General features: G+C 45.8%; 1 long non-coding RNA gene across 2 annotated transcripts in view; it reads left to right on the forward strand.

Annotated features, from left to right (window-relative positions):
- The window catches only part of LOC108699516, a 144,091-nt gene that overhangs the window by 24,328 nt on the left and 106,745 nt on the right, over positions 1-13,018 (forward strand). For both annotated transcript variants that reach the window (XR_005963535.1, XR_005963534.1), the window contains exons 4-5: positions 2,672-2,806; positions 5,939-6,045. This is a non-coding gene — a long non-coding RNA (uncharacterized LOC108699516). The remainder of the gene's footprint in view (positions 1-2,671; positions 2,807-5,938; positions 6,046-13,018) is intronic.

Here is a 13,018-nt window from a genome sequence, read left to right on the forward strand (position 1 = left end):
AGTTTGTTTATATCTTTTTTGGTGCATGGAGATTCAGGGTCATTCTCTCCGGTCGAAGATGGTTGCTTTGTAGATTTTGTAGATGACTCTCTACTTTTAAGGGTTGTGACACACGGGGAGATTTAATCGCCTGCCGACTAATCGCCTCTTCTTCTGGGCGTCAGTCTCCCCGAACTGCCTTTGCGTGTCTTCCTGTCTGACTTTGGAAAACGAAGTGCCGCGTGTGCTTTAGCGAAGGCGCTTCGTTTTTCTGAAGTCGGACAGGAAGATACGCAAAGGCAGTTCGGGGAGATTGTCACCCAGAAGAAGAGGCAATTAGTCGCCAGGTGACTAAATCTCCCCGACTCTGGCCATGTGTCACAACTAGGGATGCACGGAATCCAGGATTCGGTTCGGGATTCTGCCTTTATCAGCAGGATTCGGAATCGGCCGAATCCTTCTGTCCGGCGGAACCAAATCCTAATTTGCACATGCAAATTAGGGCTGGAGAAGGAAATTGCGTGACTTTTTGTCACAAAACAAGGAAGTAAAAAATGTTTTCCCCTTCCCACCCCTAATTTGCATATGCAAATTAGGATTCGGTCGGTATTCGGCCGAATCCAAAATAGTGGATTCGGTGAATCCCTAGTCACAACTAGGGTTGCCACCTGGCCGGTATTTGCCTGGCCGTTAAAAATGATGGCTGATCCCAATGTTATTAATAGGGAAAAAAGATAAATGTATAGGAAGGCCAGTATTTTTTTCCAGAAAAGGTGGGAACCCTAGTCACAACCCTTAAAAAGTCTGTTGATCCCTCTGTCGTGGCATTTGTTTGTTTCTGTCTGCCCCCTGTCATTGTGTTGAGTCATGGGGGGTAAAGGTGTTATATTTTGGCTTGTCTTGCAGCTGTTACAGTATATCTATTGTAAGTCCGGTTTGCAGGCTATAACTCAGGGTTTCCTTAACAATTGTATCCAGCCCAGTGCCGGTAGCATCCAGTTGTCTTTTACTGGTTTCTCAATGTGTGAGTTTTCCATTGTTATAGTCCTAGAGGTGCCTGTCTCCTCTGGTGCTTCTTTGAGCACTTTTTGTAGGTCTGGCTGAGGCTGAGGTAAAGCCTGTTTATGCAGCCCGTGTCTGGGTGATCGAGCATGTAAGTTCCTAAGCCTGTCCAGTAATTCTGGCACTGTAATTATGTGCTTGTGTGATTCAGTGGGTAGAGGGGGCATTATGGGGCCCTCCGTGGAAGTGTGGCAGAACAACGTTAGCTTAATTTATCCTCAATTATGAGGTAAGTGCTGTTGTCCGTCTCAGGTTGGGCACCAGCTTTATATTCTCTGTAGATTTTCTCAGCTATTGCCCTTCGCTGACCTCCGCTTAATTTATCCTCAATTATGAGGTAAGTGCTGTTGTCCGTCTCAGGTTGGGCACCAGCTTTATATTCTCTGTAGATTTTCTCAGCTATTGCCCTTCGCTGACCTGTGGAGATTGCTCGTCACTCGCGCTGCCCTTGCTGGCTGTGCTGTGACTGTAACTCACCCTTAGCGCATCTCTCCGGTGTCAGTAGTTTGGCCGATTTGGGCCCTCCTGCCACCTCGCTCCCGTGCGCCGCTCCACTTTGAGCCTCGTGGCCTGCTTTATTGGGGGTGGGCGATGGTTGCCTGCACTGTGTAGTAGGTAGGGTTGCCACCCAGCCGGTATTTTACCGGCCTAGCCGGTAAAATACCTGCCAAGGCCGGGGCCGGTATTACAAATTTACCAGCAATGTAGCTGTCGGTAAATTTGTAATACGATCAAAAGGAACTCTCGGCCTGCCCCCAATCGCCCCCAATCCCCTGCAACTTACCTTTTCTTTTGCCTCTTCTAGCGTCCGTGGTGTCCGTGGCGTGGCCCCGCCACTTTTGACATCACGTCCCGCCCCTTTGAGGCCCCGCCCCCAGCAGTCGGTAAATTTTTTTATAAAAGGTGGCAACCCTAGTAGTAGGCGATCTTCATTATTGTGGCAGCGACTGTGCTGTTCCTCTGTCTCTCTGGTATCCTGGGGGCTAAGGAGGTTCTCTTAGTTTAGTCTCTTAGCTTGTTATGACTGCCCTCAGGCTTTTATGCTTGTCCCACATTGAGGACTTGTGCCAGATTCTTTTGCTTGTGTTAATTTGGAGTGATCATGCTTTGCTTTAAATCTTTAATTTGCATATTGCTCCTCAGGTATCGTTACACCCTGGATGAGCTTCCACCCAGCTGAAATGTCGGGCAGAGTTCTTTGACGCGTGGTCTAATAAAGTGCACCTATAGTGTACAAATAAATGTATGAGGCCACTGGCATATTATATATATGGCCCCCTTCCTCCATACTACCGAAACCAGCCATGAATTACACCTTATAAATCCTGTATATTATTTATACCTATGAGGCAGCGGGTTTCTAGGAAGGTGCACAATTTTTTCTGGGTCACAAAACAGCAAATATACGTTATATGTACAGACAGCACTTCCTTTCATTCATTAATCCCCTTTGCTCCACATAGAAGCCAAAACATAAAAACCCAGTTAGTTGTACAAAAAGATTTGATTTTTATAAAGTGACCCCTGTGGGATTAATGAGACTACTGCTCGTTGTCTCTCCTTAACCAGAGGAAATTCAGGCTCTTATACTTCTATCCGGCAACATTAACGTTCTCGTTCTTTGCTTTAGAACTGGTGGATCTGAAGGCTCTGGAAGCTGAGGCTTTGGAGAAGAAGAAATTCGGGGAGAATGAGCATCTGCAGCTATTGCCGAGTTCCACCCACGAAGTTGAAAGAAAGTACTGGACTACTCCCCAACTAGTAGGTAAGTAGCCGGGTATTGTCTGAGACAAGTTGTCTGGTGTGTGTATTGTGGCTGCTTCATTTATGTTCACTAATGGGCACACTGTAAAGGAGGAGTCCCCCATCTTAACATCATTTCTCTCATACAGGAGTAATTATACACAGTGGCTGAACTACCGGGGGAGCAGGGGGTGCGAGCGGGCCAGGGCCACCCCTCAGGGCCCCCCGGCAGTCTGTGCGCCACAACAAATGCGGCCGTACGGGGGGCGGCGCCCGGCTGCGTGTCACGCACCAGGGCCCGCCCCCCTCTAGGATCGCTACTGATTATACAGTGATCTCTTTGGAGCATTTGATCAAACAGATTGTCTTGAGGACAGAAGAACTCTCAGTTGTCATATGGTATCCTCAGCTTCATTGGGATCAGGACTATGATTGGGCAGTTGCGGGACATTCAACCCCAGTGTTACTTTGCCTTGAGTTTGGGATCATTGTACTGCAGAGAGATCAGTTTTATCCCAATGTTCATATGTTTAGCTGCCTGATACGGGTTCCCTTGCAGGATTTACCCTGTACTTTTCACCATGCATTCTTCCTTCTGTGTTCAGTCCCTGTTCAAGCAGATGCCATGTAGATTTGCCCTGGTGCAGTAACCCGTAGCAACAAATCAGTGAATCACTTTTATTATTCTACATGTAGTAGGGAGACCAAAGCTAATTGCAAATGTGCCCATTCATGTTATAGAAGCCCCACTGACACATTAAGTATTATCTCGTTATTAAGTTCCCTTTTTAGAGTATATGTGTTGATTTGCATGTATTCAGGCTTCCCTCCCCAATTGCATTTTTATCCCTGTGTTTTTGTACATTATGTTTTTTCAGCTTTGCCGTTAGGATTAGAAAGACACGTGTAACCATTTTAAGTACTTGGAATTAGAACGTTCCAAAAAGATATGACTTTCGGGGTCTTCATACTTTTAGGGGGTCTTATGGTCAAAATATTCTAGGTTTCCTACCTAGTGCTATCAACTGTTATTAGATCAGAGCAGGCAGTAACCCTTTGAACACTTAACCCTTGTCTCTTTCCAAATATATAAGATACCTACCTAGTGCTACCAACCACTAGTTCTGCGGGGTAATTAAAGCAGAGCAGGCAGTAACCCTTCCAACACTTTTTTCTTGTCTCTGTCCAAATATATTAGGTACCTACCTGGTGCTACCAACCACTATTTCTGCAGGGTAATTAAAGCAGAGCAGGCAGTAACCCTTCCAACACTTTTTTCTTGTCTCTGTCCAAATATATTCGGTACCTACCTAGTGCTACCAATCCCTATTTCTGGAGGGTAATTAGAGCAGAGCAGGCAGTAACCCATCCAACACTTTCCCCATCTATCTGTTGAAATATATTAGGTACCTACCTAGTGCTACTAACCCCTATTTCTGCAGGGTAATTAGAGCAGAGCAGGCAGTAACCCTTCCAACACTTTCCCCATCTTATCTATTGAAATATATTCAGTACCTACCTAGTGCTACCATTAGTGCTGATCCTTACCTAAGGGCCGCCTGAGGTGGCTCCTGCAATGCCGCCCCCCCTCACCGACTTACCTGTCGGGAGGCAGGAACACTAATGTGGAGAGCGCAATTGCGCTCTCTCGCATTAGTAAAGCGGAATTTCCGGTTTAAAAAACGGAAATTCGGCTCTTAAAGGTGCAGGAGCGGCTTTTTACCGCCCCTGTTAACCTCTCTGGCGTTGCCGTCTGAGGCGAGCGTCTCAGCTCGCCTCATTGGCGGCATGCCCCTGGCTACTAACCCCTATTTCTGGAAGGTAATTAGAGCAGAGCAGGCAGTAACCCTTCCAACATTTCCCCTTGTCTCTGTCCAAATATATTAGGTACCTACCTAGTGCTACCAACCTCTATTTCTGCTGGAAAATAAGAGCAGAGCAGGCAGTAACCCTTCCAGCCCTTTCCCCTTGTCTCTGTCCATCTATATTAGGTACCTACCTAGTGCTACCAATCCCTATTTCTGCAGGGTAATTAGAGCAGAGCAGGTAGTAACCCTTCCAACGTTTTCCCTTTGTCTCCGTCCTAATATGTTAGGTACCTACCTAGTGCTACCAACCAGGCCCGGACTGGCAATCTGTGGGTTCTGGCAAATGCCAGAGGGGCTGCTATAATGTGCCATAGAAAGTTAGTATTTAGAGGGCTAGTGGGGGCTGTTTGGGCCTCTGTGTGGGCTTATTTGGGCCTCTGTGTACCTGAAATGCCAGGGCCTATTTAAATTCTCAGTCCGGACCTGCTACCAACCCCTAGTTCTGCAGAGTAATTAGAGCAGAGCAGGCAGTAACCCTTCCAACATTTCCCCTTGTCTCTGTCCAAATATATTAGGTACCTACCTGGTGCTACCAACCCCAATTTCTGCAGGGTAATTAGAGCAGAGCAGGCAGTAACCCTTCCAGCACTTTCCTATTGAATCTATCCAAATATATTAGGTACCTACCTAGTGCTACCAACCTCTATTTCTGCAGGGAAATTAGAGCAGAGCAGTCAGTAACCCTTCCAACACTTCCCCTTGTCTCTGTCCAAATACATTAGGTACCTACCTAGTGCTACCAACCTCTATTTCTGCTGGGAAATTAGAGCAGGCAGTAACCCTTCCAACACTTTCCCCTTGTCTCTGTCCAAATACATTTGGTACCTACCTAGTGCTACCAACCTCTATTTCTTCAGGGAAATTAGAGCAGAGCAGGCAGTAACCCTTCCAACACTTCCCATTGTCTCTATCCAAATATATTAGGTACCTACCTAGTGCTACCAACCTCTATTTCTGCAGGGAAATTAGAGCAGAGCAGTCAGTAACCCTTCCAACACTTCCCCTTGTCTCTGTCCAAATACATTAGGTACCTACCTAGTGCTACCAGCCTCTATTTCTGCAGGGAAATTAGAGCAGAGCAGTCAGTAACCCTTCCAACATTTTCCCCTTGACTCTGTCCAAATATATTAGGTACCTACCTGGTGCTACCAACCTCTATTTCTGCAGGGTAATTAGAGCAGAGCAGGCAGTAACTCTTCCAACTCTTTCACATTGAGCAGTGTCTATTAGGGGGATGAACCGTGTAATAATACAGTATATATTTATATAGGTGTTTCTTTGTGTAGGAGTAAAGAAGTGCACAGAGCAGGGATATCACAGACACACAAGGACTTGCTGTGGGAAAGTGAATGGGGCCTTCTCTGGAGAAAAACAACAATAACAATTCATTCAGGTTTGTACAGAATTCAGTTGTATCATAGAATCTAAGGAAATCTCTGATACTCAATGCTCTTGGTTTTTAGATTTCTTATTACACCAAATCATTAACTCAGTGGTTACTAAATTTTGGGGAGACTTGGAGCAGTGGGTGGAGAGGCTCAGATTTGGGGTAAATATATATTTGATGGCCTTGGTATTGTTGGAACTATAGCTAAATGACTGGTACAACAGTATGTGTGTAATATTGTTATCGGCTAAGTGGGACCCTGAGCAAAGTCTGTGCCTCCAAATGGGAGTGGGGGGGGGCTTGAGAAGACGTCAGACAGTCAGTGAATTAACTCATCCCATTGCACAGGTGAATTGGTGACATACAGTACAATGGTGCTATACAGAGCCAGGACAAGTAGTATAGTCCCCTGTACACTTACACACTCCCACCAACCCCACCAGCACTACCCCTGTCACTCACTTACTTACTGTTCAGCCTGCACTCTCCAACTTTGCACAGAACTGTAACTCCCCACCCCACAGCTGCTCCATAGTCATGTGCCCACCCTGCCTATCCCTAGTTCTGGCCATGTTGCTATGTGTTATTCTCCTAAATAGCCTTTAATGCTGCATATTACACCAAATAGATCTCTGATATCTCCATCTAATCCATCTCTTTAATTGCTCTTATTATCCATATAATCATTCCTATACCTCCCCCCATTGCTCCATATAATCCTCCCTATAACCCCCCCCTATTGCTCCATATAACCCTCCCTATACTTCCCCTTATTGCTCCATATAACCCTCCCTATACCTCCCCCTATTGCTCCATATAACCTCCCTATAACTCCCCCTATTGCTCCATATAACCTCCCTATAACTCCCCTTATTGCTTCATATAACCCTCCCTATACCTCCCCTTATTGCTCCATATAACCCTCCCTATAGCTCCCCCTATTGCTCCATATAATCCTCCCTATACCTCCCCTTGTTGCTCCATATAACCCTCCCTATAACTCCCCTCATTGCTCCATATAACCCTTCCTATAACTCCCCCTATTGCTCCCTATAACTCCCCTTATTGCTCCATATAACCCTCCCTATACCTCCCCTTATTGCTCCATATAACCCTCCCTATAACTCCCCCTATTGCTCAATTTAATCCTCCCTATACCTCCCCTTATTGCTCAATTTAATCCTCCCTATACCTCCCCTTATTGCTCCATATAACCCTCCCTATACCTCCCCTTATTGCTCAATATAACTGTCCCTATACCTCCCCTTGTATTTTGGTATGAAATAAGACCATTTTAACATCAAGATACTCTTAATTTGCAGATGTTAGGAGCTGATATCACATTACTGATACTTAACTGATTAATTAGTTGGTTGATTAGAGGCCTTTATTGCATAGATATCCAACCAGGGAGTCCATATCTTTTCAAATCGACGGGCAACCCCTACCTTCGTAAGTTAGTCTGATTGCAGGTAGAAGTTTATTGATCAAATTGACCCATTGAGCAGTTGCAGGTGCCATGCCTCCCATCCAGTGCATGACTGTCAGCTAATTGGGAATCAGCCCCAAAAGGCACATTTCTGGAGTGCGTAGGTTCGGAAAGTCCAGATTATTTTCAAGGTATTGAGTTATATTTTTCCAGTAGCATTGTATAGGAGGACATTCCCAAGCCAAGTGGAGAAATTAAGCATTTGAAGTTTGACATCTGGGTCAGTCAGCCACTAGTCTACCACCAATCTTTTGAAGTATCGATGGAGTAATATAGGTCTGATGGATACATTTAAATTGGACCATTTTGTCCTTTATAGAGATTATGTCGCTATATAGTGTATCTGTGATTTCCTCCCAGCTCTCATCTGCAAGTGTTGGAAGTGTTTGCTGCCATTTGGACTTTGCTCTGGCAAAAGGTGGGGGGGGGTAGTCAAGGAGGGCTCGATAAAGGCTAGATGTTAGCTTTTTGGCTTGGGGATCTCGCAGAATAAGTTCTACTGAGGGGGTTTTATAATCCACATTCAGAGAGCAGAATTGATCCTGAAAGGAGTGCCACAGTTGTAAATAACGGAACAATTGTACAGGACGGTCTCCAACTTTAGCTCGTAATTGCATATAAGAGAGGAAGATGTTGTCTACCAGGAGGTCACCCAATAGCTTAATTCCGATTAACGGCCAGTAGTGGAAGTCTTGAAGTCCCTTAAGGTGTTGTAGGCGGGAGTCTTTCCTTAGAGGCAGAAAGGGAGATAGTATAGACTGGGGGTGTCCCAGAGCTTTGCAGGCAGCCGTCCAAGCTCTTGAGGGGGTTGTGATTATTGCAGGACAGGAGGTATAGTCTGTTAATCTCCTATATGGTAAGTTTATAAAAGCTTCTCGAGATTCCAGTCTAAGGGCTAGGAGGGTTAGGCCGCTGTCAGCCTCGTCCACGTGGAACCAGCCATGAATGTGGTGTATTTGGCTGGCCAAAAAGTAGTGGTAGAGGTGTGGGAGTGCAAGACCTCCATCTGCTATGGGAGCTGTAAGCAGATTCCACGATAGACGGGGCATTTTGTTGGCCCACAGGAAGGGGATAAGGATTGAGTTTACACTACAAAATACTGTCCTAGGAACCCACACTGGAGAGTTATGAAGCTTATATAAACATTTTGGCAAATAGATTATTTTAAACATGTTTACTCTCCCCCAGACAGTAAAGCGGTAGGAAAAAATTGCTGTTGTGGAGCGAAGTTGGCCTATAGTGGGTTCGATGTTATCTTCAATATAGGCAGTGAGGTCAGCTGTTAGGGAAACTCCGAGATATTTGAATTTGGTGACCCATTTTAGTCCTTGTTTAGTTGTTGGTTGATTAGGAACTGGGTCTAGCGGCATTATGACTGATTTTCCCTTGTTTATTGTAAGACCCGAGTAAGTTCAAATCGTTGGAGTGCTTCAAGGGCTGCCGGCAAGGAGTCCTGATAGTCGCCAAAAATAATAGAAGATCGTCGGCGTATAGTGCAAATTTGTCCTCCAAACTTGAAGCCTCATATGGTGGGAGTCTGTCGAATATGTAGGGCCAGCGGCTCAATAGCAATGGCAAATAACAGCGGCGACAGGGGGCAGCCCTGCCTGGTTCCACGTTTCATGGGAAAGGGTGGAGAAAGAGACCCATTAATCTGTGCTGTGGGTGTTTGGTATAGTACTTGGACTCAGCTGGTGAATTGGGGACCAAAGCCAAAGTGTCTCAAAGTTGCCCAAAGGTTCGGCCATTCCACTGAATCGAATGCTTTAGTAGCGTCCAAGGAGACCATTATCCTGGAGCCAACGTTTTCATGCTGAGTTTGTAGGTGCGTGTACACCCGTCTGAGGTTGGTTGAGGTGAATTTCGCCGGCATGAATCCTGATTGATTAGGATGGAGGATGGAGGAGATCACTTTAGCCAGCCTTGTCACTAAGATCTTGGCATCTGTGTTGATCAGGGATATTGGCCTGTATGAGTTGCAGTATTCTGGATCTTTTCCATCTTTGTGTATCAGGACTATTACTGCTGCATGGAATGAGGAGGGGAGGGAGCCTGCTTCAATTGAGTTGAGATATGTTTCATGCAGGTGATGAATGAGAGGATTTCCCTGCAAATTATACCAGGCCATTGGAACCCATCTGTCCCAGGGGTTTTGCCTGTTGGTAGTGAGGCCATTGCTTCCGCTACTTCAATCTTAGTGATAGGCTGATCCAGGTAGTTAGACTCATCAGGTGTCAATTTGGGAAATGCGTTGGAGTTTAAAAATTCCGCCAATTGCGCCTCTGTGTAAGTGGCCTTTGAACAATAGAGGTTTTCATAAAAATTAGCAAAGCTGTTTAAAATATCTTGGGGGGCTGTTTACAAGGTCACCTCTTACATCTCTGATTCTTGGTATTAAGGTTTGAGTTCTCTGGTGGTGGCTAAGCGGGCTAACAATTTCCCAAATGCCCTCTGGTTAGAGTACAGAAGTCTTTTCTTGGTCAGTTTAGTTTGGGCTATTTCAAGGTTCCTTTGGGCCTGCATTAGGAGCACATGATTACTCTCTGTCTGGTCCATCTTGTATCTGCTCTTGGCCATTACAAGTTCTGCTCGGCCTCCTCTATCTCCTCCTTACTTACAGCTCGGGCAGCTGAGATTTTGCTTACAGGACACCCCGGCCCATGGCTTTAGAAGCTTCTCACAAAATGGCTGGAGACACAGTATTTTGTTTGGTAGTCCAGTAACTAATATATTCCTCCTGGGAAAGGTCTCTGACTTTGGGATGACAGAGTCATGGTGTGTTCAATCTCCAGGAGTCCCGCTTGCTTCTGGAGCTAGGCAGGAGTTTCACTGATAGCGGGGAGTGATCGGAGAAGGCCCTCGGTAGATAATTTGCAGAATCAACTAGTTGTGCAAAGTCCACTGAGGCCAGGGCCATATCTATGCGTGACAGGGAGCCGTGACTGGTAGAGTGGCAGGTATATTGTTGTTCGTCTGGATGTTTCCATCGGCACAGCTCATGTAACCCTAAGGATTCCATCCATCTATTTAACCTTGAGTTGTGGCCCCTGGTATGGCCTGCCCTGTCCAAATGGGTGTCCACTGTAGCATTAAAATCCCCCATAATACATAAGCTGGTAGGGAAGCCAGGATTTTGTATATGTGTTCCAGTACTGCTAGTGAAAAGGGTGTTGGACAATATATTTTGGTTAGCATGGTTGATTGTTGATTTTGCAGTGCAAAATTATGTAACAGCCATAGAAGTCGGTACGAACTTCAAGAAGATCAAACAGTATCCCCTTCCGAACCAAAAGGGAGACTCCCTTAGCATGTGTTGAGAAAGGTGCATGCGCCACCCAATATTGTTTGAGAGAGAACTTTTGGCCAGTGAGGTTCGTCTCCTGCAGCATTAGTATAGAGGGATGTAAATGAGGGCCCTTTTGAACTTGCAATTGAGGCCCCTAATGTTGCAAGAAACAATTGTTATACTTTGCATATTGTATTATCATGTAGATTAAAATCAACATATCAACTCTGCATATTATACTAACATATAGGTTGGGATCTGTGTACACCTTGACAGTATAGAGTAGAAAGAAAAAGCATATATATAAAGAAAAATCAAAACAACAGTAGTTCCCAACAAACCCTCTGTCCACCCTGCCCATCCCCCAAGCATGGATGAGCCTGTACCCTGAACTAAGGTGACTTCTTCTGGAGGGAGATGTCATCCCGTCAAGCTAAAATGTAGTATATGGACTGATATTCAAGCGCCAGTTCTACCTTGAGTCCTGCCCATTAGAGAGCTTCGCTACGTGGACGTGCTCTTCAGGGCTACTGCGGGGAGGGTCTCTGCGGTGGCGACTATCCAGCCATCAGCCTCCTCCAATGGCGTAAAGAAGTGCGCTCTGTCCCCGTCCACTACTATGAGCTTCGCTGGGAATAGGACCGAATAGTTTAGGCCTAGTGTGCGTAGTCGCCTTTCTTTAAACCCCCTGAAGGAGGCGTGCTGCTTCTGAATAATCATGGAGTAGTCTCGGGAATGGTGACACAGGCGCTCCGTTGTAGGTGAGTGGACCCTTATTTCTTGCAGAAGCCATAGCTGAGTCTCGATCTTGATAATTAAGGAACCTCATTATTAATGGCCTGGGCTATGCGCCTGGTGGGGACGCGATGGGCACTCTTAATGACCAGCATAGGAGAGAACGCCTCCGGGCCTAGTGTTTGTTTCAGCCACTCTTCTAAGAAGCGCTTGGGATCCTGCCCTTCAGTGTTTTCCGGCAGACCGACTAACCTGAGGTTGTTCCCGACGTAGCCGGTTCTTAGCATTCACCTCCGTTAGTTGTTTGGCCAGGCGGGAAAGTTCAGCGGGGAGAGGTCGCACGGTATCCTCCATTGTGGAGACCCACTGGTCAACCTCCGTCGTTCTTTCCTTAAGATTCTGCATATCCTGGCGCAGATGTGAGATGTCGATCTTGATTGTGTCCAATAGGTTAGATATACTGGCATGTGAGGTAGTAATTGCCTGGAGGATTTCGGCATTAGAAGGTTCGGGTGGTTGGGCTGATGCTCCGTCAGGGTCGGAGGGTTTAGAAGTAGTGCTTTCCTGGCCTACCTCAGGATCGGGTGCCGACTGCGATGAGCTTAGATATTTGTCCATACGGGAAGCATTGCTTTTTGCTGTGTATTTGCCCATGATGTTCACTGATGTATAGACAGCTTGGGCGAGAAATAAGATAAAATGGCGTTAATTGCTAGTCAGGATAGCAGGTGAGGTACGGAGCTGCTAATAAAAGCATCTTCTCAAGTCCCCATCTTGGACCCTACCCCCAAAAGAAATCACTTTTATGGAAGTGCAGGAACGTCATGATGCAATTAGCCATGTTATAGAATGGCTAATAATTCTTCTTAGCAACATTTATAAGCCACTATGCCATGGATCGCTGGCTATCGGTGTCTCTTTAATAGCACCCAGTTTCCGAGTTTGCTGCCCTTGTAGCACTGGGCACTTTAAAGCGATGTCTGCAAATTGTCTGAACTTGTATGCGCTATATATTTACGAAAAAACACAGGTTTGAATCAAGGGATTCAATAGCTCAGAGGTTTTTGTTTTCCCTTGTGCGTGAGAGTTCTGAGTTTGATTCCCCTTTAGCACTTGGGTAAATGATCCCTTTAAAGTGTTGTCCAAACTTGTATACGCTATGTATTTACGAAAAATCATTGGTTTGTATCAAGGGATGCAGTAGCTCAGAGGTTGTTGGCTTCCCTTGTGCATGGGAGTTCTGAGTTTGATTCCTCTTGTAGCACTTGGGTAAATGATCCCTTTAAAGTGTTGTCTAAACTTATATACGCTATGTATTTACGAAAAATCAGTGGTTTGTATCAAGGGATGCAATAGCTTGTTGGTTGCCCTTGTAATGCAAAGGTTCTGAGTTTGATTCCCCATGATAGCAGGGTTTCAACTCAAAAGGGTGGCTCCTCCTGAAGGCTGGGGTCTGATTCCCCATGATA

Source organism: Xenopus laevis, chromosome 8L (assembly GCF_017654675.1).
Source record: "Xenopus laevis strain J_2021 chromosome 8L, Xenopus_laevis_v10.1, whole genome shotgun sequence".
In the NCBI taxonomy this organism is placed as follows: Eukaryota; Metazoa; Chordata; class Amphibia; order Anura; family Pipidae; genus Xenopus; species Xenopus laevis.